The sequence below is a fragment of the Eumetopias jubatus genome, unplaced genomic scaffold (assembly GCF_037043125.1).
Source record: "Eumetopias jubatus isolate StellerSeaLion01/CBP00866 unplaced genomic scaffold, mEumJub1_p1.0 scaffold_9, whole genome shotgun sequence".
NCBI classification, from domain to species: Eukaryota; Metazoa; Chordata; class Mammalia; order Carnivora; family Otariidae; genus Eumetopias; species Eumetopias jubatus.
In genome coordinates, this window is record NW_028274815.1 from 35831833 (window position 1) to 35856142 (window position 24310).

Sequence of the window (24310 nt, forward strand, 5' to 3'; positions counted from 1 at the left end):
CACCATTATCTTCAACCGCCTCTCTTTCTCTTACACCCTACCACTCACCTGTCAGCAAATCCTTTCAGTTCCTGCTTCTCACCACCTCCGTGTCCTGCACCCTGCCCCAGCCTGCGTGCCTGATGGCCGCAAAGACCCCGCCACCCGCCTGGCCCCCGTGGGCTTATTTTCCTTCTCGAAGAAGCAGCAGGAGGACTGGCTCAGAGCAGGAGGCAGCTCCCAGGCTCCCTACACGGCTCTGCTCAAATCCCTGGGCTCCGCCTCCCTCCCACCAAGAGCTGAAGCCTCCCGCAGAGGGCTTCTCACAGACCGTCTCCAGCTGCCCTGCCCGTGACCTCTGTGAGCGTCTCCGGGTTCCGGTTTCCGCAGACAGCTCTGGCTTTGGCCTGCGCTGTCCCTCCACCTGAAAAGCTTTCCCTGAGGCTCTTCTCTCCCCACCTCCTGTCTCTGTTCAAATGTCACACATTCCTTCCAAGCCCTTCCCTGGGCCCTCCGCCCCTGTGTAATCCCTATTCTGTGTAATTTCTGGAGCCCTGTTACTTTCAAATATATAATTTATATATCAATCTCATTTTATAGCCTATAAACTAGAGGGATTTTGATCTTAGATCCTGGCTGCATCCCCAGGGCCCAGGACAGCGCCTGGCAGACAAGCTTGATAGCTTGTTGAGTGAATGCACAGCTGGGTGGCCTTGGCCTGGCCTGGGGCTGGAGGGCAGAGGAGTCCCCGATGTTTACGAGGATCCCCTGTCAGCCCAGGGAACTCACAGGGACTGGGAGCCACAGCCCTGGCGCTCTGGCCCAGAGTCCCTTTGCAGTGGCGGCCGCTGGGCCAAGTGGGGCCACCACAGCCTGGTCCCCTCCTTGCTGCACCTGCCATGGTGACTGCCTCACGGGGCCTGGCCCTCATGGCCATGAGGATTTCACTGGGCAGACCTTCTGCGTGAGGGGAGGGTTAGGTAACTCTTCCCCAGAAGCCCTGTGTCCCCCTGGCTGGGCCTGGCGGAAGAAGGGAAGAAGAGCTTAGGGTAGTGCTATTAGTAGGCCCCGTCTCCCTGCCAGGGGGACAGGCCCGGGACACTGTCCAGCCCCCAAACTCCCCATGTACCAGCCGGGAGGCCCAGGCCTGGAGACCTGGCTCCCAGAACACACTAAACATCGGTCAGGCTCCACCCCCACACCCAGCCCAGACGGGGGCAGTTTCGGGCCTCAAGTGTGTCCAGAGACCCATTCAGAATTGGCCTTTCCTGCCACCTCAAGCTGCCCCCAGGTCCTCACCCCTGCCCTCCCTGTTCTTCAGCCCTGCAGGGCTCCCTGGGGAGCAGCAGCCCCACCTTCCGGCTCCAGCCTCCGCCCCGCTCAGCCCTGCAACTCAATGACTCCAAGACTCTCTTCCTGACTGCCAACAGCCAGAGGTGGGGCATATGGGCACCCAGCAGGCCCAAGCCCCTCCCGGAAGTGGTCACAGGCAGGGCCTGGAGGCCTGGGTCTGCCACAGAAAAGGGGTGAGCCCCACCCCGCCCTGCAGGGAGGATGGGAGAGGGACCAGCCCAGGGACAAAGGCCCTGAGTTGGCATTTTCGGGTTTGCGTTTGGAGACAATTAGGAGCTGAATTATTAAAGACGTGTGAGAGAAGAGGCCGTTTTTAAGAAAGCATGAGTAAGCAGGGCTCTCTCCCGGCCGCACACGGGATCGAAGGCAATCAATTGCCATAATGGCCATAAGTATTTACTCGGCTTAACTGTGAATGTGTGCACCAGCCACGCACTTAACACAGGGGTCCCTGCCTGGCAGACCCCCAGCCGGCCAGCCAGAGGGCTACAGCTCCCCAAGCTCCCCCCCACCCGCCGTGTCCCCTATGGCGTGGGCTCCCTAAGGCCATGGGCTCCGGAGTCTGAAACAGCTGGGCTCGCCTGGCCTGGTCGCCCTGGGCAGGTTGCTCGACCCCCCTGAACCACCAGGACTCATCTGTAAAATGGGCTGCTGAAGCCCACCTCAGGGTTCCCAGTGTGACTCCCAGGGGGGCTGACACTCGGCAAATGCCAGTCCTGCTGGCCCAGGACCTCATGGGAGCAGATGCCAGGGGCCCTGGTCTTACCCTGGGCTCTTACTTATTTGCCACACAGGACAAGGTTAAGCCTCAGAGGTTGGGTGCTCTCAATTATAGCCATCTAAATATGACATGGCTGGTGTGGGGCCACTCTGAGGCTCAGCCTGGAGCCAGGAGCCGGCGCATTTACTACGCACTCATTCCGTGCTGGGCATTCCCGAGTCATGTCTGTAGCTGCCTTAATCCTTGCCACAGCCCAGAGAGGAAAGTTCTATCATCACTCCTCATTTTACAGATCAGGAAACTGAGGCTCAGAGAGGTAAAGTGACTTGCCCTAGGTCACACAGCTGTTAAGTAGCAGAGCCCCTCCGACCCTTTCTAGAAACCTCTGGGCTCCGCTGAGACCCACTCTCTGCCCTCTCCTCCTCCTCCTTGGCACCCCCACCTCCAAGAGGTGTCTTGGCCCCCGGCCAGCAGCCTACATGCCTGAGGACACATCTAAATACCAGCAAAAGTCACGGCCAAAAGAGAACCCAGCTTCTGTTTACTCCTCTACCAGCGACCCCTCTGCCCTGAGATCCTGGCTCTGAGGGGGCCTGCACAGGCCAGGCTGTCCCATGGGTCAGTTGGCCGATCTCTAAGGACCTTCTGATCGTGGACTGAGGATGTTGCTTTAAGAACAGCACCTGGTGTCTTCCCCAGCACACAGGCAGTCTCAAGGCCCACCTTGACCGTAGAGGACGTGTGGATGGTGACTGTGTGCGCACACTCACACGCACGCAAGCACGCGCCTACAAGTGCGGCGAGGCCAGCACTTTGTGGCTTCCGGCCTCCCCACAGGCTCGACTCAACCACTTCCCTTGTGTGTTCAGTGCTTGGAAATGGCTTAGCCGCCCGCGGCATTCTCTACTGCCCTCCTCCAAGTGCTGGGACAGAGCCCTCAGCCTCTCTCTCTCTCTCTGGGCCCCTCAGGCTTCTCAAGCTAGGACACCAAGACTAAGACAGCTGGGGAGAGTAGAGAAGAGAGCCCTGACCTGAGAGTTCCCAGACCTATATGACCTTGGACAGCTCCCCTTTCCTTCCCAGGCCTCAGTTCCCCCATTTGTGCCTTAAGAACTCAGCAGGTCTAAGATGAAGGCCACCGGGGGTGGGGGGTGGGGGAGTCTGCCATCATATTTGATTCGTTCTCCCAGACTCAGGGAAGATGGGGAGGGGGTGACTTTGAGATCTTCATGGGCCAGCGGGGGGCAAGGATAAACCAGACCTAGAGCCTTGCTTCTGCTCCCATCCTTCCAGAAGGTGCAGAGCTCTTGGAGCTCCAGGTTTGTCCAGCAGAGGCGGCCGCAAGTCCTGAACAGCTCAAGGCTGGTCCTGAAGCCCAACCATGGCAGGTTCCCAGGTGTGTTTGTGGGGAGGGGTCTGTGGCTAGGGCCCTGCAAGGGAGGGGAGGGCAGAAGGGAAGGTCTCCCAGCTCCTTGTCCCTCCCAGCCTGTGCCAGGCTCAGTAGGTGCTTCATGGATGTGTATTGGATGGATGGATGGATGGATGGATGGATGGATGGATGGATGGATGGACGGACAGATGGACAAGCTTTTCCCTAAGCCTCAGGTGCTCCCAGCAGGTGGGGTTGATGGTGATGCTCACCTAGCAGAATCAGTATAAGGATGGCTGAGGGCCCAGGGAGTATGCTCTGCCCAGTGCATTTCCCTCCTCAGCTCCCCCTGCCCCTTGCCCTGGCCACAGCCAGTGCTCAGAAGCCTCTTTGCAAACGGGCTATAAACAAAGACAATGCCCCTGCCTCCAGGCATCCTGGGTATAAGCTCATGCCTTTCCTGGAAGAGTGGGCAGGGAGCCTGCATGTCACCTCAGAGCCATTGGACTGGGATCCCTAAATGCAAGGGGATCATGGGATCCTGGGGTGGCCGTGAATGGTGGGCGAGTTGATCCCTAGAACTGAACTAGATGGGCAGCCTCCTGGTCTTGCCGGCTCCATATACACAGGGAAGCTCGAGGCCTAGTGCATAGTCCAGGTTGAATCCCCAAAACTGAGAGTGGTCTTTACCAAATGCCATTTGGTCAGGCACCTGCTATGTGCTGCCCCTGTGGTGATATGACAGGGCCAGTCCTCTGAGGAGGTGACATTTGAACCGAGGCCCGGAGGGGGAGAAAGTCCACTGGTGCAGATGCTCCAGGCAGAGAGGACAGCATGCGCTAACATCCTGCAGAGGAAGAGCAAGGCCCTGGATTTATTTAAGGTTCAAGGGAAACCACTGAAGGCTTTTGGCAGGAGAATGACTTATTTATGTTTGCAAAGCAGCTGAGTGGAGCATGCACCGCAAGGGCCACCTCCCGGGAGAGACCTCAGATCGGAGAGACGGGAATGAGAAAAGGAAGCAAGGAATGAGCAGTAATGAGGACTACCCTCTGGTGCTCTCTGCTGGCATTACTGGATTCTGCTGGGGTTACTGGATTCTGCTGGGGTTACTGGATTAGGGGGCAGGGGAAGGGGTGGGGGTTCTTCCTCCCAATGCTTGCACACTCCATCCTGAGGCTCCCAGCCCTCTCCATCAGCCTGACCTGCCCCCTCCCAGGCTCCTTGCTCCCTACTTGGGGCAGCCCCTCTGTTTGGCAGGGTAGGGGATGATGGTGGCCTTGGTGCCATGAGCTTCCCACCTGGCTGGGGACCCTCCACAGGCAATCACCCAGGTTAGACCCCAGGCTGCTCACGGCTTACCGGTTTCTGCCAACCCTTCCATTCACTGTTGTTTTCTTTTTGAAAACTTAGAGGTGGCATGAGGCTTCCTCCCTCCTGCTGGACTATGTGGGTCAGTACTCCTAAACAAGTGCTTCCTTGGTTGCTCCTTCCTTCCGCTCACTCCCTCACTCATTCACCTGCTCCGAGTTGCACTATTCTGAGGACTGTGTCGTCTAACACTCCCAACTCCATTACCAGGATTGGGGTCACCGCTTAGGCCCAATCTTCAGTTTGGGAGGGACAGCTCTTGGTCACCAGAGTGGGGGCCCCAGGCCTGTGAACTACATCAGGGCTGCACCTTGCTCTGAAGGGCGGTGGGGAGAATGTCCTCCGCAGGTCGCAGCCAAGACACCTGCCCTCCCCACCTTGTCCTTGGCCTCTGCCTACCACTCCTCCACTGGAGTCCTCCTTCCACCAGCCAGCCTCAGTCAGGCTTTTATAGGCCCCCTCATGTTTTCCCCCAAATTTGGAAGAGGGCATAAAAATTTCATCTTTCATTTTGCAATGCAAGGGCATTAAAAAAAAATTTAAAAATCCTAACTCCCATCTCTCTTCAGCATTATTTCAAAGGAAATGAAGACGTGAACCACTGAACCACTGAAAGGGAATACAGTTAGTTTACTGAGAGTTCATCACCTGTCTTTCCTCATTTCACTCGGGAAACCTGTACCAGCCTACGGACCGGTGGTCAGGAGCCTGGTCTATCTTGGGAAGCATTCGTGTTAGGTCACTACAGGTAGCCAGCCTCCCCACGTCAGGCACAAGCCCAGGGTGCGGACATGGCCCCTGTCTGCACCTGCCCCCTCACCCACACCCAAGGAGGATGGCTAAAGAAGGCCTTCCTATGTAACAACTAGGATTCACCCCACATTCCTGAGGCCTCTGGGGGTGATCCAAGAAGGCACCATTGCCACCCGAAGGCACACTGAGGCTTAGCGCCTGGGGCCAGCACATCATGGGCAGCAGCGGGGAGGGGAGGCCTGCTGGGGAGAGGGTCCCAGCCCGTCCTGGGCTTAGCTCAGAACATCAGGAGCCAGGATGTGTCCTGGAAGGCACATGGAAGCCCAGGAACTCCAGATCTCTATGTTCCTCTGCTCCAAAGGTGAGAGGATGTGGAGGCAGGAGGGCAATCGGGAAGGGCTGATTGGCAGGAGAATGCAGAGCTGGTGATTTCAGATTAAAAATGGTCTAGTGCGGCAAACGTGTTGGTTCCTGCTGCCCCCTGGTGGACTTATGGGGAAATACCTGCCAAGAGAGACCCTTTGGCAGCCGGGCCGGGAGGGAGGGAGGCAGGAAGCGGGTGGCCAGGCCAATCCACCAGGCTCTCCAGCCTGTGCGCATCTGCCCAGGAGCCGCAGTTGCTCAGTCATCAAGGTCCTGTTTTCCCTGAGCAGCTCCAGGCCAGCACAAACACTCTCTCCCCTCCTGAAGCATCTGGAAGCTATTCTTGTTTTTCCTCCCCACCATCCCAGATAACCCCCAATCTCCCTCCACCCGAGAGGACGGGGACTTGGGCCCCACAGCATCAGGGGCACCACATACACACCATGCTGGGAAAGAGTTCTGGCACAGGAAGGTGGTGATGGGGCCCGAGGGGGTCCCTGTATATGGGCAGGTGACTACCAATCAGCTTTCTGGGGGTCTCCCCCTGCCCACTTTTCCAGTCAGTGCCCTTTCCACTGACCCTCCCTGTGCATCCCCAGCCATGCCTCTCCTACCCATTCTGATCTGGAGGCAGGCAATGGGGGAGGCCAGGCAGGCAGAGGCGGGGACCTCAGCAGCCCATTATATGTGTCCGGAGAATCCTCCCCACTCAAGCTAAGGAAAAGCATCAAGCTACTCACAGTTGGCTTTTAATGAACTTCACTTCCTTAGCAAGGCCCTGGGGAGAGGTTTGGAAGGCTCTCTGAGTGGTGGGAGGGCGCAGAGTCTTCCAGGACTTGGAGAGGCCATCCAGGGAAAAGCCGGGAAAAGGCAGGAGGGGGCAGTGGTTCCAAAGGTAGGCCTTGCCCAGGATCCAGGACCCAAAAATGCACCCCAAGCTCCCAGGTCCCTGTGTCTGGTTAAAGAGTTTGGGGGGAATCACAAGATTTACAGTTGGTCCTTGGCCTTGAAAATTGCCCTCTCCTGCTCTTGCCTCCCAGATAAGGAAACTGAGGCCCAGAAAGGGGGGAATTCCAGCTGTCAGTCACACAGTAAATCCCCAGGATCCCAGTCCTGCCACTGAAATCCCGAGGGGTAGCCCTGACCTAGCCCTTTATAGGCTCTGGTCGAACCCTCAAAACCACTATCGTATCTGCTCAGTGGTTGAGGAAACAGGTTCCTAGAGACCAAGTAACTTGCCCAAAGTCACACACCAATACACAGCCGGCCAATACCGGAGCCCACGTGGTAGCAAAATGGAGGAGGTAAAAGCCCAAGTCACGGGTGCAAGATTTTCATGTGCATCTGACCATCTGACAACAACCTTCTTCATGACCTCATTATTCTTATGATCTTTTTGCAGATGAAGAAACAGAGAGGTTAGAAGCAATTTCCTCCATGCTATGTTGAAGTATTCAAACAAGGAGGCCATTAGACTGGGTGGCCCCTAAGGCCTTGGTAGCCTATGGAAGCAAACCCAAACCTAAGCCAGAGTCAAGGAACTTGAATCTGAGAAAACAAAACTTAACAACCAATCACAAATAGCCAGCTAGGCTTTCCCAAATAAGGCAACGGCTTAAGCTGTCATCAATCAAATCATGTCCTTGCCTTGCTTCCGTATATTCTTTTAAACCCTCCCCCCGACCCATGCGTGCAGTGCTCCCAACTCCTGGATTCAAATCGATGTATGCTCATATAAGCTTGACAATTGTAGTGTGCCTCAGTTTACCTTTTGACAGTTCCGGTGCCAGAAGTGGAATCCAAAGGAGACCCTGATGGGCCCTGGGAGCACCTGCTGAGCCCTTTGTGCTCACTGCTTTCTCCCTGCACCTGAATGAAGGTCAGGGTTAAGTCCCTCGCAGATAACTGAGCTTTGCAGCTTTTGCCTTATAAGCTCTCCGACTTCATTTTAGCATTTATTTAACCAGACTGGGTGCAACTTAAACATTATGAGCTCTCCAATTTCAACCAGACTGGATCTTGACTGAAACAGGACTGAGCCCAGGGTGAGGCCTCGGGTAAGTACAATTTTGTTTTAAAGGAAGGAGAGGAGAAAACAGGTTGCTTCAAATCCAGAAAGTCTAGGACTCCTCCATTTAGGACTCTGTGCATGAAAATCATGGGCCCAGACCCAGATTTGTCTGAACAAGTGGGTTAAGCTTACCAGAGATAATCTTGAATTATGATGGCCACAGTGGAGAAATTTTAACATAAATAAACGTATCCATTTATGAGATGCCCTGGAGAAAAAAGGGTCCCAAACTTCCCCAAAACAGTGGGATGCATTTTTGATTGGTATGCAGAAGCTTCTAAGACTAACTTAATCAAAAGAGTCCCTTCTAAAGAGTTAACATTGCCAGGAATATTTCCTGTTTGTCCCAACTCAAACCTGATGATAAGATATTTGAAGGGATTTTTTAAGAGGACATCTACAGACAGAAGTTGGTGAAATTGGAGACCTATATTCAGAACCTGACAGGAACTTTTTAAAGGCCTTCTAAGCTAAAAGGGAAGGACAACAACCTGAAGACTTTGTGAAACAACATTCCAAAGACAGCTCTAAATCTAGAATGTAGGAATCTTTTGAGTTCCATCTTAGTTGGAAACCTTTTCCCTGATATAAAGAAGTGAATTGAACATAACGTGGCTGGCTGGCGGGGGGGGGCGGGCAGCCCCTTGATATCATTCAGACTGCAATCCAACTTGTCAACAAATTTACAAGAACAGAAATGCAGCTCTTGAAGCAATTCAAAGCCCATCTATCCTTTTTACCAATCCCCACAGAGTAGGGCACAGAGCACCGGTTACCAGTCCTGCTTAGAGGACTCTAAACACTTCTGTCCACGGCATCTTAGCATCAGAGTCGCCAGTGAAAGCACATACCAGCCAAGCATTGGATGGAACAACACTTTACTCAGAGAGAGAAGAGGCAGAGCAAGATCAGCTTCCAGAGTGAACATCAATCCCCCGTGGCTAGCAGGTCTCCCCTGATGGCTGACACAGGGCCGCTGACCTAGAAGCACCCCTCTCCTGCTGCAATGGACAAACCTTGCCCCTCCCTGCAGAGGACAGATAGAACCCTGGTTTGTCCAGGTACCAAATGGGGCACACACTTTAAGCAGAGACAAAAGAATATTCAGAAAGGTAAACAAGGAGGGATATGCCCACAAAAGGTGGTAAGCCCAACACAGGCCATGTGGGCTTTTTACCTCTTAGTAAGGAAGTGTTCCAGGCCTGAGGCCCTCTCTTAAGGGGTGAAGTGGTGGTCCAAGCCTGTGGGGCATGAGACTGCCTTTCCCAACAGTTTCCAAATAAGATAAAATACTGAGCATTCATTACTGAACCTAGGTTTTTCTCCCTTTGGCTTCTTAATACAGACCAACTAAAGAGACTTCTGTCACTCAACATGTTTTGTGCCATGTGGAAAAATTTACTCTGAGGAAGAGTATGCTCCTAGAAATTATGAAACGTATTAAGAAGTTTGCCAATCTATAGAGTGCTGGTGTAATAGTCCACAACTCCTCGCTCCTTAGTTTCACTAGAAATCAGGGTTCCCAAGGGTTAAAAAGTCTAACCTGATATATGTAATCAAAACTACTAGAAATAAGGAGACAACTCTGCACGCAAGGGAAGTAGGATGTATTTGTGGTAAAAAAAAAAAAAAAGGCATAAAGTATGGAAATGCATTTTTGTTAAGGGAAAATGGAGTTATTGTGCCCTACAGGAGAGCAACGGGTTGTTTCAGAACGAGAAGGGGGAGAATAAAGGACAAAACTAAATGGATCTGGAAAGTGGGAGGAGAGGAAAATCTAAGGTGGTCCAGGTGGCTAACACTGAATGGATTTTTTAGAAGGGTTTTAAAAATAAGCTTTAATATCAATAGTATGCCTACGCATAATTAAAATGTAATTCTCTTTCATTTGTTAAAAAACAAAGTATTCTTAGACGATTGGTCTGCTCTTGATAAGAGATTATGAAAGGTTTTCCTTCACCTTTGGATAATCCACCTGGAAAGGAAAGATTGTGTTTTACCAAAGTAATTTCTTGTGCTTCATGTTCTTTTTTATCAGGTCTCTGATTAATTGGGAGAAGGGTGTCTTTTCTATTAAAAGAGCTAAGGTTTGTGTGTGTGTGTGTGTGTGTGTGTGTGTTTGTTTTACAAAATCTTGTTTGCCTTAGTCTTTATCACTTTGGTTGACTAGATTACCAAGATCATATTTAATCAACTGTTCAAACTTTTTGATATTTTGTATAAACTTCCCATAATCAAATTCTAAATGAAGTCTTTCTGGCCTTAAACTACCTTGGAATTCTCCAGAGGGCTCTGGAACATCTCAGCCGATTAGTTCTCTCTCCTTATAAATAAGAGCCATAAAACTCAATAAAGCTTATTACTGGATACATTAAATTACATGGAAAGAATTGTCAAATAAGAAGTGCCGGCTAAACCTTCTCTAAGTTATATTTGTACAGATATGTGTTATTGATGTTAAGTGTTCCAGAAATTATATGAAATTCCTAGAGATCTCATGTGTCCTGGTATCATGTTACCAATTCTAATTCGAGCTATTATCTTAAGATGTATGTCATGGAAATAATGAAAACCCCTTGTTAACTGCACTATAATGAACTCTCAACAGATCTTTAACCGTGGTCACTTTTAAGTCTTTTGATATTTATACACAGTTATTGTTTTACTCCATTGCTTTTGCAGAAGGGCTTCTCTTCAAAGAGATTCATGGAAAGAATTCTGACAGGGACAGATTTCTGATAACTTTAAGATTATACCACTAAACTCTATGAGAACTCTGAGGATCAAGAATTCAGGACGTGAGGGGCGCCTGGGTGGCTCAGTCATTAAGCATCCAGACTCTTGGTTTTGGCTCAGGTCATGATCTCAGGGTCGTGGGATTGAGTCCCTAGTCGGCCTCTGTGCTCAGCGGCGGAGGGGGGGGTGGGGGGGTCTGCTTGAGATTCTTTCCCTCTGCCCCTCCCCCTGCTCTCTCTCTCTCTAAAATAAATAAATAAAGCTCTAAAAAATATTTAATGAGGTGGGACTGCATGGATTGATGAGGATAATTATAAGTTTTATTACTTTGTTTAAAGCATGGCTGGTTCTTTAGTGTTTTGTTTTCTGGATTTAAAAAATGCTTCTTTTCCTTTTTTTAAAGTTATCTGTAACAGCAATTTAGTAAAGTATTCTTTTGTAAACAAAAATAGGATATATATTATATCTGACATACAATAATATATAATAATAATAATACATTATTTTTTTTCTCTCTGCCTGATCCCTCCAGAATCCAGAAACTCTTATTGGCTATTCTTACTTTTCATGACAATGCAGGTTTTTGCATAACTTCAATAAGAATCTGTTCTCCTTGTAACAGGGCACAATTGGGCAAGTCCTTAGCTTGACTTCTTAGACTAACGAGATTTTAAAAAAATCTAATAAACCAGGAATGACTTTATGTATCCAATAAAGCCCCTTAGATATGACCAAGCTTTAAATGGAATATTATATTTAAGGACATACATAAAATCACTATTCTTGCCATTATATAAATAATCGGGCCAAGTTTAATGAGACAACTTACTTTGCAAACAAATTTGTCTTATTATCTTTGCTAGAAATTGGGGTAAAATTATAGTTTCTGTAGAAAGCTATCACATACCCTTGTGAATATCAGATTCCAGTCGTGTTCATTGTCTTTGAGGTTATCTACCTGTAAACTGGCTTGGATCCTAAGTTCTTCCAGTTTTCCTCTGATATCTCGCTATGGCTTTCCAAACTAATGTTTCTAATTTTCTTTCTCTGACTTGGACTCATTAAGAACAAAACCTTTCCTTTTCCCAAAGCCCTGCCAACGAATGCTAGACACCTAGATAATAAATAGAGAATTCACCACAATGGCTCATGTGTGGATAAGCTTTGTACCTGTCGCTCAGAAAGTTCTCCCTAACACTGGCAACACCACCAGAGACATTCAAACTATAAAAGATGCTTTGAGCCCTACATCTAGGAGACCAACATCTAGAAATCTTGACTGGCTTCCCTCTGGGCTCAGAAACTGGGTTATAGTCTCCTCTAACCATTAACCTTTGTTTTTCTTCTGTTTCCACAGAAATGCCTTGTATTAAATACCTGATTGCTTGTACCATCTAGGTCTAGGTTTAGGAACCCTCCTGGGTACCGCCTCCTGAAATAAGACACAACCATTTAACTGAGCTGACCTATTCTCAGGACTAAGGGACACGTTCGGTGGGATGGCACAATCTACCAGCTCAAATCCCTGACTGTGAAACTCCTTGGAGGGATTTCAAAGGCAGGGAATAAAGGATAGCAAAATATGCCACCCCAAAATATGCCTCTTGGGCATAGCCATTATTTTAAGCTGATGAAATGGTTTTAGATCTTAGAATTGCTTTGGATTACTTGTTGGCTGAGCAAGGAGGAGTCTGTGCTATGGCAATTACCTCATGCTGTACCTGGATCAATGCCTCCTGTATAGTAGAAATTCACATACGAGAAATTAACAAACAAGCCACTTGGCTAAAACAGTTTTGATGCCACTTCAGACACCTTCTTTGATTTACTGGCTACCAACTCGTTTGGTTCATGGGTGCCCTGGTGAAGGAGCACGCTTCAACCTCTTGTCATTATTATCCTCCTGAGAGTTATCACTGTGATCTCCCTGGTGCACTGTGTTCTCTCCGGGGTCTGAAATATACGTTCACAGCCATCAGAACATCAGATGGTCTCACTATGCTTGGAGACACAGAAACAAGATGAACAATGAAATGAACAGCAGAAGTGATTCTTCCACGGCCTGACATCACAATCTGTGTTTCATGACAAGATCAGAACCTAACCCTGAGGGTGACTGAGAGAGGCAGTAATGCCAAATTGTCAGTTAATCCCTCATGTGTGAAAGGGTGACAGAAAGGGGATAATTGTTAAAGAGATGAAACAAGGAGGCTGCTGGACTGTGGCAGATCTAATGCCTTGGCTCTATGCAACCGAACCCAAACCTCAGGAAATTTAAGAACAACCAATCACGAACAGCCAACTGGGCTTTCCCAAATAAGGCAGCCACGTCAGCCATGGCCAGTCAAAGATTTCCTTGCTTTACTTCAGCTCCTTCCTTATAAAACCCTTCCACCAGCTCCTGTCTGTGGAGCGGTCCTCACCACCTAATGGGGGGACGCTGTCCTGTCTGAATGGATGTGTGCTCAGATAAACTCTTGACATTTTTAATGTGCCTCAGTTTACTTTTTACCAGCTGTGAGCGCCAGAGATGGTATTCTGTTTAAAAACTGCGGGAATAAGGTGCAGAGAGCATTGCACGGCTTCTCAATCCCGCTAGGGCATTGTCCAGCGCCTGCCTGGAGCCTCGGACTCTCCAGGGGAGCAGAAGTGAGCGGAACAAGGGATGAGGTCTTACACATTTTACAAGCCTATAAAACTGATAAGAGGCGATGATTTCCTCTTCTCTCTGGCAGAGAAGATAACTCCACGGGTGGCAGTCTCAATGCCCTGGATCTTAGTTTCAGTCGAACTGAGAGGTCATATCTCAGTGTCCCTTTTATTTCTACCCTCTCTAAAAATTCCTGTGTTTCTTTCTCTTTTGAATCAGCTTTGTCATTCTGCTGGTTTCCTTATTAAGTACTTCAATAGAACCTTGACACACACTCACTGTCTATTTGTGGGAGAACGATATTTTTAACACATAGAGGATGATGCTTTGATAATGCAAGCTAGCTGTGCCCAGCTTAGTCTGGAACCTCGAGGCTTTGTGGCCTCAGTCTCAAGCTCCAGCCCTCTTTCCTGGCTCCTGGCCCTTCCCCGCCTCTGCCCCATGCCTTGTCCCTGGGAGGCCCGGGGCCTGGGCACCTGCTGCAGGGTGGGTTGAGGGGCTCAGAAGACAGAGCTCTCCCCCGTCTTGATGTAGACTCCATGTCTCATATCTAGGTGTTATATGTGGCTTTCCTTGTTGAGTTTGGGCAGAGGCCCCAGCAGCAGAGACCAGCTCTGCAGGTCATACGAAGGGCCTAGGAAACCGGTCCTGTGACTCACCCTTCCTCACCCTGCCAGGTGGCAGAGAAGGAAAAGGTTGGTGAGGCGGAGAAAGGGAACATCTTTGGAAGGTTGGTTGTTGTGCTGGGTGCCTTCCCTCCTCCTACACCAAGGGGCTTTGGTCCTCTGTCCAACTGAGGGGCTTCTGGGAAGCCTGTCGGGGTCTGGGAATGTGTCTGGGGCCAGGTGGGTCTGACCCACACAGGGAGGAGGTCAGGTGATGGCCATGGCTACAGTGGCTGGAGGCAGCCAGGGGTGGTCCCGGAGGTGATGGTCCCGGAGCCAGAGCTCCCTCGGACCCTATGGAAGAGAGCGGGGGGAATCCATCTTCAATGGTCCTCCTCGTGCTGGCTGGAGAGGGGGAGTCTCAACCGTTGGGAGACGAGGCCAAGGGCTGGCAGTGGCCTGGCCCCCAGAATCAGGTGGGAAGCAAGGGGAAGGAGGATTGGAGATGTGCAGGACCCTACCCACACTCCACCTTCCTGCGCCACCCTGCGGCCTGAGACAAGTCAGCAGGAGGGAGATCCCAAAGTAAATGAGGGTCTGGAACTCTGATCTGGGCCAGGCAGGATTCCCTGAGGACGCACGAACACCTGGAAGATGCCCACAGGACCTGCACAGAATTTCCCCCAACGACAGGGAAGGGCAATCCCGCAGGGCAGACGGAAAGGGTGAGAGGTGACAAGGGATCGCTCCCCCTGCCCCCAGCTTGTTCCATACAGGGATGTCCAGTGGTTGTGTTCTAGCAGCATCTCAGTGCTCACACCAGCCTGCTCTTGACCTCCTTGCTCCCTGCTCCCAGACAGCTCCCTTGCACCCTCACTTACTGTGAATCCCAGAACCAGTATCTAGAGCTGGAAGGAGCTCAGAAGTAGGGCAGCAAGCTCAAGTCTTTGTGCTTTCTTTTCTTTTCTTTTTTTTGTTTTTTGCTTTTTATGTCTGATGAGGAATCTGAAGCGTAGGGAGGCAGACTGCACCCTTGGGTGACACAGAGTTGCAGTCTCCTTCCTCCTTGCAAGACAGACTGAGACAGACAAACACACAGAAGGAGTGAGAAAAGGCCCTAAGAGTCTGCGAGCCAATCAAGCATGTAAAAAGGTTTGAAAAAGGTGCATGAAACTACTGGGCAATAAAGACTCCCATTCACGGAAACTCAGTAAGCAAGGAGTCTTGCTGACTCTCCTAGTCGCCCTGTGTAGCAGGCACCCTGACACATATCCATTCGCAGAGACTTGGTAACGCCAGGCACATCCCTCTGCCACTAAGCCTGACCCCCAGGTGTCTCCCCTCCCAGAGGAGTGACCCACCGTGTGCAAAGTTCCATCCTCCCCGACAATGACTGCCTCGGGTGGGGAAGGCTGACAGCTGGGAGGCAGGGCTAAGGGGCATCACGAGCAGAGACAGAGCTTCCAGTGCTTCTGTAGCTGGCTTGTGACCCTGGGCTCCCATTTCCTGCAGCAACAGTGGCCTGAGTCCACACCCCCCCTCCGCCTTAAAGGCCCCTGAGGTTGCCACCCCTGCTTTAGACTCAGATCTCCATCATCAGATGGGTCATTACATCAGAATCCTGTCTTCTCATGACTAGACATCTATTATTGCTTTTGAGTATTTGAAACCATTATTTGACCAATTTTGAGATGATTGATATGATTGGCTATATGCTCAATTTTGTGTTTTTATTCTTCTTAAAATATTATTCATTAGTTCGACAAGGATTTAGTGCACCAGGCTTTGTGCCAAGAGCTTGGGTCAGGGCAGGGAATCAGAGCAGGGGACAAGGCCCCCGCCCCCCAGAGAGGGGACAAACAGCCAGGCTTTTCAGCCCAGCCCCGCTCAGTGTGGGCACATTGTCCCTCAGGGTCTATGAGCATCTTTGGGCAGCAGAAGCATTTTTTAGCTTTGGCTAAAAAGCCAATATATCACATTTCTACACTCACTCATGTTTATGTATTAGAGATATCATTTGACATCTCTTTAGAGAGTCATGTGATTACTTTAGCCGAATTCCCTTCATATCCCTCTAATAACAGGTAAGACAAAAGGGCCCAGAAGCCCCAAGCTGTTGAGGGTCTCTCCTTTCAGCATCTGGAGCTCCTGACACCACCCTTCCCAGCGTATCTGGCCAAGAAAACACCAGGTGCCCAGAGGCAGGAGCCCCTCTCCCTGTGCCTGGTCCTCACGGCTGATGCTGGGTCTTGATCCTGCTGAGCCCTGGGGCACCCACCCTGGTGAGGGGCAGAGGGGACAGAGCAGAAGCGGGCCCTGGCCTGTTGTGCTTCACTCCCACATGGGGCTCCTCCCCAGGCCTGAGCCTGATGGCCCCATTGTATCCCTGCCCGCAATCCCAGGTTGGTTGGTTTTATAGATTTTAAAAAGACGGCTGTCACCGATCAAGCACTTTCTTTCATCCTCACTACAGAAGTCACACATCTCTTTGGTGGAGCAGGAGGGGGCTCTGGGGAGGGGAGGAAAGAGGGGAGAGCCCGGGGCAATGGGGTCAGTGTGGGCAGGGCAGGTGGGCTGGCCCCGGAGCCTCCTGCTTCTTCCCGGCCCAGGCTGAATCTGTGCCCCTGGAGAAGGAAGCCCCCTCCCACCTCGTCTCCCGCCCCGGGCCCAGGGTGCAGGAGCCTGGCTTCACACTCACTGCCTGCGGTCATAGGGCAGGGCTCTGAGCCAGGGGGTGCCTTCCAGTTCTGCTCTTGAGGTCACCGCCCCCTCCGATTGCCCCGGCCCCTTTCAAGGCAGGCAGAGTCCCAAACCCACTTCTTTCTGCTCCCTTGAGCGGTCCTGTCAAAGCAGCCCTCACCTCGAGCCAGGTTCCCAGAGATGAAGCGGAAGAAGAAGCTGATGATGCCTCCCAGGTGCTTCTTGCAGCCACGGTGGCACTCCTGAAGCCTCAGAGCAGGCCCCCAGGCGGGGCCTGCGGTCTCACCACGCCCTGCCACCCCTGGGCCTGGCCCCATCCTGGGGCCCCCAGGTCCTGCCCTCAGCTCGGCCTGACGAGCCACAGTACAGGCCACCCCCAGGCTGCTCCGTTCTTCCTCTGCCTGCCTCTCCCCAACCTGACCCTCAGAGCCTTCCTTCCAGAATTCTCTCTCTCTCTCCTCACTCTGGTCTGTCTCTCCTCTTGGTCTCAAGCTGACCCTCAGGGTCTCGGCCTCTCTGGACTCTGCTTCCCTCCTCCGTCCTCCATCTCTGCCTCCTGCTCTCTCTGCCTTCCCCAGGACCACCTGCCCTCAGCCCTCAGCCCAGAGCGCCCAGGGGCCGGCCAGCACCCTGCCAGCCCCACTGCCGGGGTGGACCTCCTCAAGCAGCCCCTGCTCCTACCCTCAGGCCCGCCCCTTCACCTTGTGGCTGGCTCTGGCTCTCCAGGACCCCGGAGCTCACTCTTGCTGGAGGCAGAAGGGCTCCTGCAGCTTCCTGGGCTGGGGAGGGTATGGGGGTGGGGGTGGGCATTGCTCCCGAGCTCCCAGCACCAATGGAGGAGGTGCCACTGGTGTGATATTCGGCTGAGAGTGTGATCTCACTGCAAGGGGCCTCACCCATGACCCAGGGCTTCTCCGCAGCCAGGAAGGGAGCAGACTGCTCCCACCCAGGCTTCCGCCTGGGAAGCTCAGGGGCCAGGGGTCTGGGCGGAGCTGGGGGATGGGTAAGGCCCTGACTTTCGGCTATTTCTTGACCTCTGGTCTCCGCTCACTGACACCAAACCACAGCACTGTTGGTGCCTCTATAGAGTAGAGAATGGGGAGATGAAAAGGGGTCCCTCTGATGAGGAGAGTAGAGGAAAACAAGTGGATGGCTGGGGCAGAAACTGCTGGCCAACCCCTCGCCCCCACATTTGCTGGGCACCAAGCATGTGCCAGGCAGTTTGCTAAGGTGCTTCCGGCCGCCAGGGCATTCCGTCATCCAAACAACCTCACAAGGTATGTGTGGCCGAGAAATGCCACGTCAGTATTCATTCTCCTGAGCTTCTTCACCTACAGAATTCAGATTCTGTTGGAGGTGGAAATGTGCCCAGCTTTAAAAAAAAACAACATTCTCCCACCTTCCTTGCAGTCAAGGTGGCTCAGTTCTGGCCAGGGAAATACAGGCAGAAATCTTCCAGAGATTTCCATGAGAGTGTTGGTTTCCTGATGTAGGCACTACCATTTCCTCCTTCCACCCAGTTTCTCCTTCCCCTTGCCTAGAATGAAGCCATGATGGCTGGAGCCAAAGCAACTACCTTGGGGCTGTGAGGAAAAGGGCAACCCCCCCCCAAAAAAAACCCCAAACCCCAAAGACCTTGATTCTGACCTCCCCAAGCTGCTAAACTAGTGCCAGCCACTATTTAGCCCAAATTTCTCATATCTCTGTCTAATCTAAGCCGCTGTTATTTGGGGTTTCTGTCATACACAAGTGCAGCTGAGTCAAAATATTCCCTCTGAAGTGAAAGACGAACGGTTGCTTGAGCCTGCTTTGCTGAGAGTAAGCAAAGGCGGCAGACAAGCAGCTCTGCCCCTTGGGCCTCCTGACCCTGCACATTCATGAGCACACACTGTGTTTCAGGCAAGGTAGCATACTCGGCAGGCCAATGGCCGTCTCCAGGAGGAACAGTTGATGGTCTCTCCGGGTTTGGAGTTAAGCCATGCTTTCTTTGGCAAAGATCTTTTCTTTTGCCATGGAGCTAGTGGCTCGCTACTGGGCCCTCATGGAGATGGAATGCCTGTAGGACACCAGGTGGCCATGGACCTCCACTGTCGAGTGGACTATCGACCTCCCCCCGGCTCTAAAGGCCCGTACGTGTGTGTGCAATACTCTATCATTGTGTGCACGGGCTGTCTGAGTGCAGGGGCAGAGGGTCTGGAAGCCTCAGGTAAGTGTGTAGCAAGTGACTCAGGCCCCCATGGAAACGCTGCACCAGCTTCCCCTCAACCCATACCTGTGACCCCATGGGGAGTCCCTAAGGCCATCTAAAGAGGAAAAGCAGTCATATGTAATTTATAGACAGAGCTGCAAGGCACCAACTCTAGGTTGACGTGGTGGCCCACTCAGCAGGGAAGGACAATGGAGAAGGGGAGTCTTCCTCGTGGGCAGAGTGTCGAATACATCTGCTCGCCCACATTTCCTAGAAGAAGAGATGGCCTGGGGTACAGATCTACACTCACTCAGGGATGGTTGCGAACCATTTGTTCAGGGGCCAGGGAGGTGGAGGAAAGGAGAGAGGAGGAGTGGCGACTGTTGTCCAAAGGGCAGCAGGCCTGAGAAAGAGCTCAGTAGTCGGGTAGACAAGATGACCTAGCAGCCTGTACTCCTTGCTGCCTGGCACTGCTCACCAGCAAAGTGCCGTGTGGTCTAAGAGGACTTCTAGTTTCCATGAAGGAACTTCTCCTTCCCAGGCTGATGTGGCTACAGCTGTTGGGTGACAAGCCAGCCACCGGTTGGCAGGTCAGCTCCTCTGTACCCCTTCATCTTGGCAGGGACCACCACTTATCTTCTCTGGAACTGACCCTCATTCCACATCCGGACCTTCCTCCCTGCCCGCCCCGCTACTGCCAACAGCATCACCCGTCACAGCGTCCCACATACCATTGCTGCTGCCCGAGGGACTCCTCTGACAACGAAGAAGTATGGCCAAAGCCAGTGCTTGCAAGACCCACGGACCTTACCCTGTTCCCCGTGCCGGGAAGCAGTTGGCCTTATCGAACCATGGAAGAGCCTCCTGCAGACCTGGCCCCAGCACCAGCCATGAGATGATTCAGATGCTGTCCCGTCAGACGCTGGATGTGCTACTGGATATGCTGCTTCCCTAGCAGAGTGACGGATTCAGAAACCAAGGGACGTGGTGACAGTGGGCCCTCGCAGCAGCCCTCAGCAACCCCCTCACTGCATTTTTGCCTCGCATCTCCAATACTCTGGGCTCCGGATTAGAGGTTTTGGATCCCAAATCAAGGATGCTTCCTGAAAGGAAACACCCGTGGACCTGTTGGGCTGGAGGCTGAGGCTGCCACCTGGCCGTTTTGGGCTCCTCATACCACTTAGACCAACTTATAGACGGGTTTTGGGTGGGTTGAATGACCCTGATTATCCAGGGGAGAAGGTGTGGCAGCTGCACGAGGTGGGGGCGGAGAGCACAATGTCCCAAATCTAGTGACTTCTCCAGGGAATTTATTAATACTGCCGAATACAGTGATAAATGTTAGTGGGGCGTTACAGGCAGGATGACCAGGAGCTCAGATCCCTCAGGAATGAGAGTTTGGATCACTTCCCCAAGGACTCTTAACTGAGGCCTCTGTGGTGGTTCACAGACAGTTACAAATTTCCTACCGCAGCTCCATGGAAAAGAAGTCTATTCCCTTCCCCTCAAATCTGGGCTGAGCCTATGGCTGGTTGTGACCAATAACCTTCAGCGGAAACGATGCTCTGAGTTCCAGAGCCTAGGCCTCAAGAGCCCTTTGGCCTTTTCTTACTGGAACACCCTTCTTAGAAGCCAGTCCCCTTGAACAGTGGGCCCGCCATGCGGTGAGGAAGCCCGAGCAGCCCTGTCGGGGGAGATGTGGACACTGAGGTCACACATGTGGGTGGAACCTTCTTGGCCCAGCCCAGCCCAGCCACCAGCTGAACAAAGCCAAGTGAATAATCACAATCAATGCCAGGTGGAATAGAAGAACCATCCAGGGGAGGCCTACCTCAATGCCTCACCTACAGACATGAGGGAAGACAAAAGGGTGGTATTTGGGGGCATTTTGTTAGGTGACAAAAGGGAACTGAAACATCCCTCTCTCAGCTTCAGAGGTTGAACTCAACACACTCTCTCCAGAGAAATCCTCTTCACCAATCATCTCCCCCCTGCCAGACCCCAACCATTCACCTTTCTCTATTTTTGATGAGGGTGAAAGCTTCAAGAGCTACGTGGCCACTTTTCAGAGAAATCCTTGAAAATTTGCATCTGATCTGGCATCTCAATTTGAAACACAATGTTGCGAATATCTCAGTGCTTCAAACACATTAAAATCCTGGCTATTTATATATCCTTACGGGTTATAGACAAGTTAATTTACCTTTTTGTTCTCATACCTTTCTACTACCACTTTTTTTTTTTTTTATCAGGCTGCTAGTGGTGGTGGTGGCTTTATGATTTTACATGGGCTTGACAGAGCCCCCGGAGAAAGGAGTACCCAGAGATGAGTGCAGCGGTGGATGAAAATTTGGGTCTCCACCTTGGGGAGGGGCAGGAGTGTGTCTGGGTGCGTGAGGAGCGGCCGCACGTGCCACACAGCATGGGATTCCTGCTCCAGTGTTCCTACCGGAACAGCTAGGGATGTGGGGCATTTCCCGGAGTGGCGGGCAGGGCCCAAGCTTCCCTCTCTGGTTCTCCAGAATTTCTGTGAACTTCCCAACAGCCTAGACTAAATGTGTCTCTGGTTAAACCAGCCAGCCTGGGTTCAGTGGTCTGCTGCCAAGACCCCAGGTTATTCTGTGAGCAGTATTATGATTACAGTTTTATAGTTGGGGAAACCCAGTCCTACTGCCCTCCTCAGAAGCCAGACTTGAGAAGCCTGTCTCTCCAGTTGGTAGCTTAGCCATGCTCCTGGAGAGACGTTCTGGTATCCTGACAGGAGGGACTTTCAGATGCTGGGGAGACAGGCAGAGCAGGTCAGAGTCCCAGCCTCTGGGTCACTGAGGACGGGCTCCCCAGTGTTGGTGAGGGACACACTCTTCTGCCTGAGGATGGGGGCTCCTCCTGGGTGGGGTTGGGGTTATACCGCCCGCCCTGTGCTCTCCTGTACTCCCCCCGCTCCTGGGCCCATTTCAGAGGCCACTGCTGCAGGCCAGCTCCCAACTCCATGGGAGGGGGGGCCTTCACAGCCCAGGAGGGACCTCCAGATGCAGCAGCAGCTGGTCCGCCATTGCCCTCTCGAACCCCGGCCCCTGCTTGACAAGGCCGCCTAAGCCTCGGGGACATCCATGTGCTGTACTGGGCCTTGGCTTCTTCCCCCAAGCCATCCCAGAAATCTGTCTCCTCTGAATGGAAAAACCCCTGACAACAAGGGTGTAGTGTCTCGGCCTTGCGCCTGCCTTCCAAAGGCACCCGATGCTCAGGACACCACGGCTGGGCATTGCAGAGCTCAGGGACTGAGCGACACTGAATGCACCGATTGTTCTCTGCAAGCCCGGGAAGTCTCCTGAAGGAGCAGAAGCGCCTCCTCTGGGCACACTTTAGCATCTCACGTGCATGCAAAGCCCTCAGTGTGACCACGCCAGCTGTGCCATCCTGAAGGGGAACACGGAGGACACCTTTGGACTAAGGAGACTGGGTCTGGGAGCTAGGCCTAGTGGAGACCAGGGGTACGCTGGGGTCTTGGCTCCTCAGTCTGGGAGGGTGGCTGCCGTCTCCAGGGATGCCGGAGGTTCCCTGAGAGAAGAGATGTGGAGGACACACGTCGGGGTGGGCGCCCTGCCTGGAACATGTGGAAGCTCCAGGTCAGAGCCCTTGCTCAGCCCCTAATGCCCTGTGACCCACTGTGTCATGTGACCTCCCTGAGCTTCAGTGGACTCGTTAGCAGAACAGAGTCATCTGATCATTGAACCCCATTCAGTGCAATATGATCTTGTTTTTCCACGCGTCACACAGCCTCTTAGTGCCTGGCATGGTGTCTGGGGAGTGTGTCCGTGCAGGGCAATGTACCGGGCTGGGTCTGAGCCATGGATGGTGTCCTGGGCCCCGCTCCACCCACCCCCGCTGCTGCCCCCACAGCTCTGGGCTATGACAGGTCTCCAGCAAACATCCTGACAGCTCAGCATGGGTTCCTGACCTCCAGGGACCTGCCCTGAGCTAAAGGTGGGATCTGTGGGCCCCTCGGGGCCCCTCTCCTTGTGACCTCTAACACAACAAGCCTGCCCCCCAGTTTGCTTTCCTCAATGCCCCCCACCCCCACTCGGGGCCTCAAAAAGCCTCCACCAGGAGGTGGCACATCACCCTCCAGCCCCATCCTGAAGCAGCTGAAAGTTGCCTGTAAGTTGGAAGTTAGAGACAGGGCCCAGCAGGAGCGAAGCCTAGGGGTGGGGTGGGGTGGGGGTGCCTGACGGAGAGGATCAGGGAGGGTGACACAGAGAGGGGCACTGAGGGGATGGTCTTGTGCCACTGCCAAGAAAAGCCTGGAGGGGGCGCCCGGCGGGCTCGGTCGGTATAACATGTGACTCTTGATCTCGGGGTCATGAGTTCAAGCCCCACATTGGGCGAGGAGCCTGCTTGAGGCCCCGAGTGGGGGTGGGGGGCATTGAGGAAAGCAAGCCTGGGGGGCAAGACCAGTGGGGTATTGGAGCCCCCAGCAGCACAAGTTCTGTCCGTTGCAGCGGACTGGACCCCTCGATGCACACGGCTGGGCACATCCCAGCGCCACAGCCCCATGGCTGACCTCTGCTCTTGGATTCTATCCTGATAGCAAAGGGAGTTGCTTTTACCCTGCTGTGGAACAGACAGCAGTCAAGATGCCAGCTTCCCAGGTGAGCTGTTCGCATGAACTTTTAGGGCCTTCACGTTTCCGCCACATGCAAAATCCATGCCCCCATCAGTACCTGAGGCGTTGGGGAGCACGCACGGACCCCACACATGGATTCACGTGCACCAGTGCTTCTGCGAAAGGCCTCAGCGCCGAGGGCAAGGGTCGGGAGCAAATGCCAGCCAACAGCGCAGATGGGCAGGGGCTCCGGGCGGCGGCCAAAGGGAGGGGCTGAAATGGCGCCAGGAGCACCCTGCAGGGGGGCTGCACGCCACCACTGACCACTCGACAGAGGTGGCTGCCAGCTGCTTTGCCTGCTGCGGGGCCCCTCAGGCCATCCCCTCCCCTCTCCCTGCATCGAGCCCGGGAGACTGGGGCCGTGATTTATGCCCATTCTCCCGTCGGAGGGACTGAGGGTCCCTGGAAATCACGCAGACTGAGACAACAAACGGGACAGGCTGTTAGGGCTCAGGTCTGCCTTTTTCCTTAAAGGCGAAGAGGCAGGCTCTCCTGCACGCCTTGTGTATGTGATCACATGCGTTTGGGTGTGTGCACGTGGGTGTGAGCAGTGGGTGCGCCTGGGTGTGCACCCACGTTGGCGTGGTGGGTGGGTGTGCACAGGTGTGACTGTGTGGCGTGTGTATGTAGGTGTGAGAGTTCGGGGGCTGCATGAGGCTCCCTGTGCGTCCCTTGCTCTGTCACGCTCGGCAGGCATCAAATATCACCAAGGGCAAGTGCAGACCAGCCACTTCCTGAGTCCCCTCGGAGCCACACAGGCCCTGGGTGCACTGGGCAGGACCGAGGAG

General features: G+C 52.9%; 1 protein-coding gene across 1 annotated transcript in view; it reads right to left on the reverse strand.

Annotated features, from left to right (window-relative positions):
- Positions 1 to 24310, reverse strand: part of KCNIP3 (potassium voltage-gated channel interacting protein 3) — a 76539-nt gene that overhangs the window by 40262 nt on the left and 11967 nt on the right. The window lies entirely within an intron of this gene.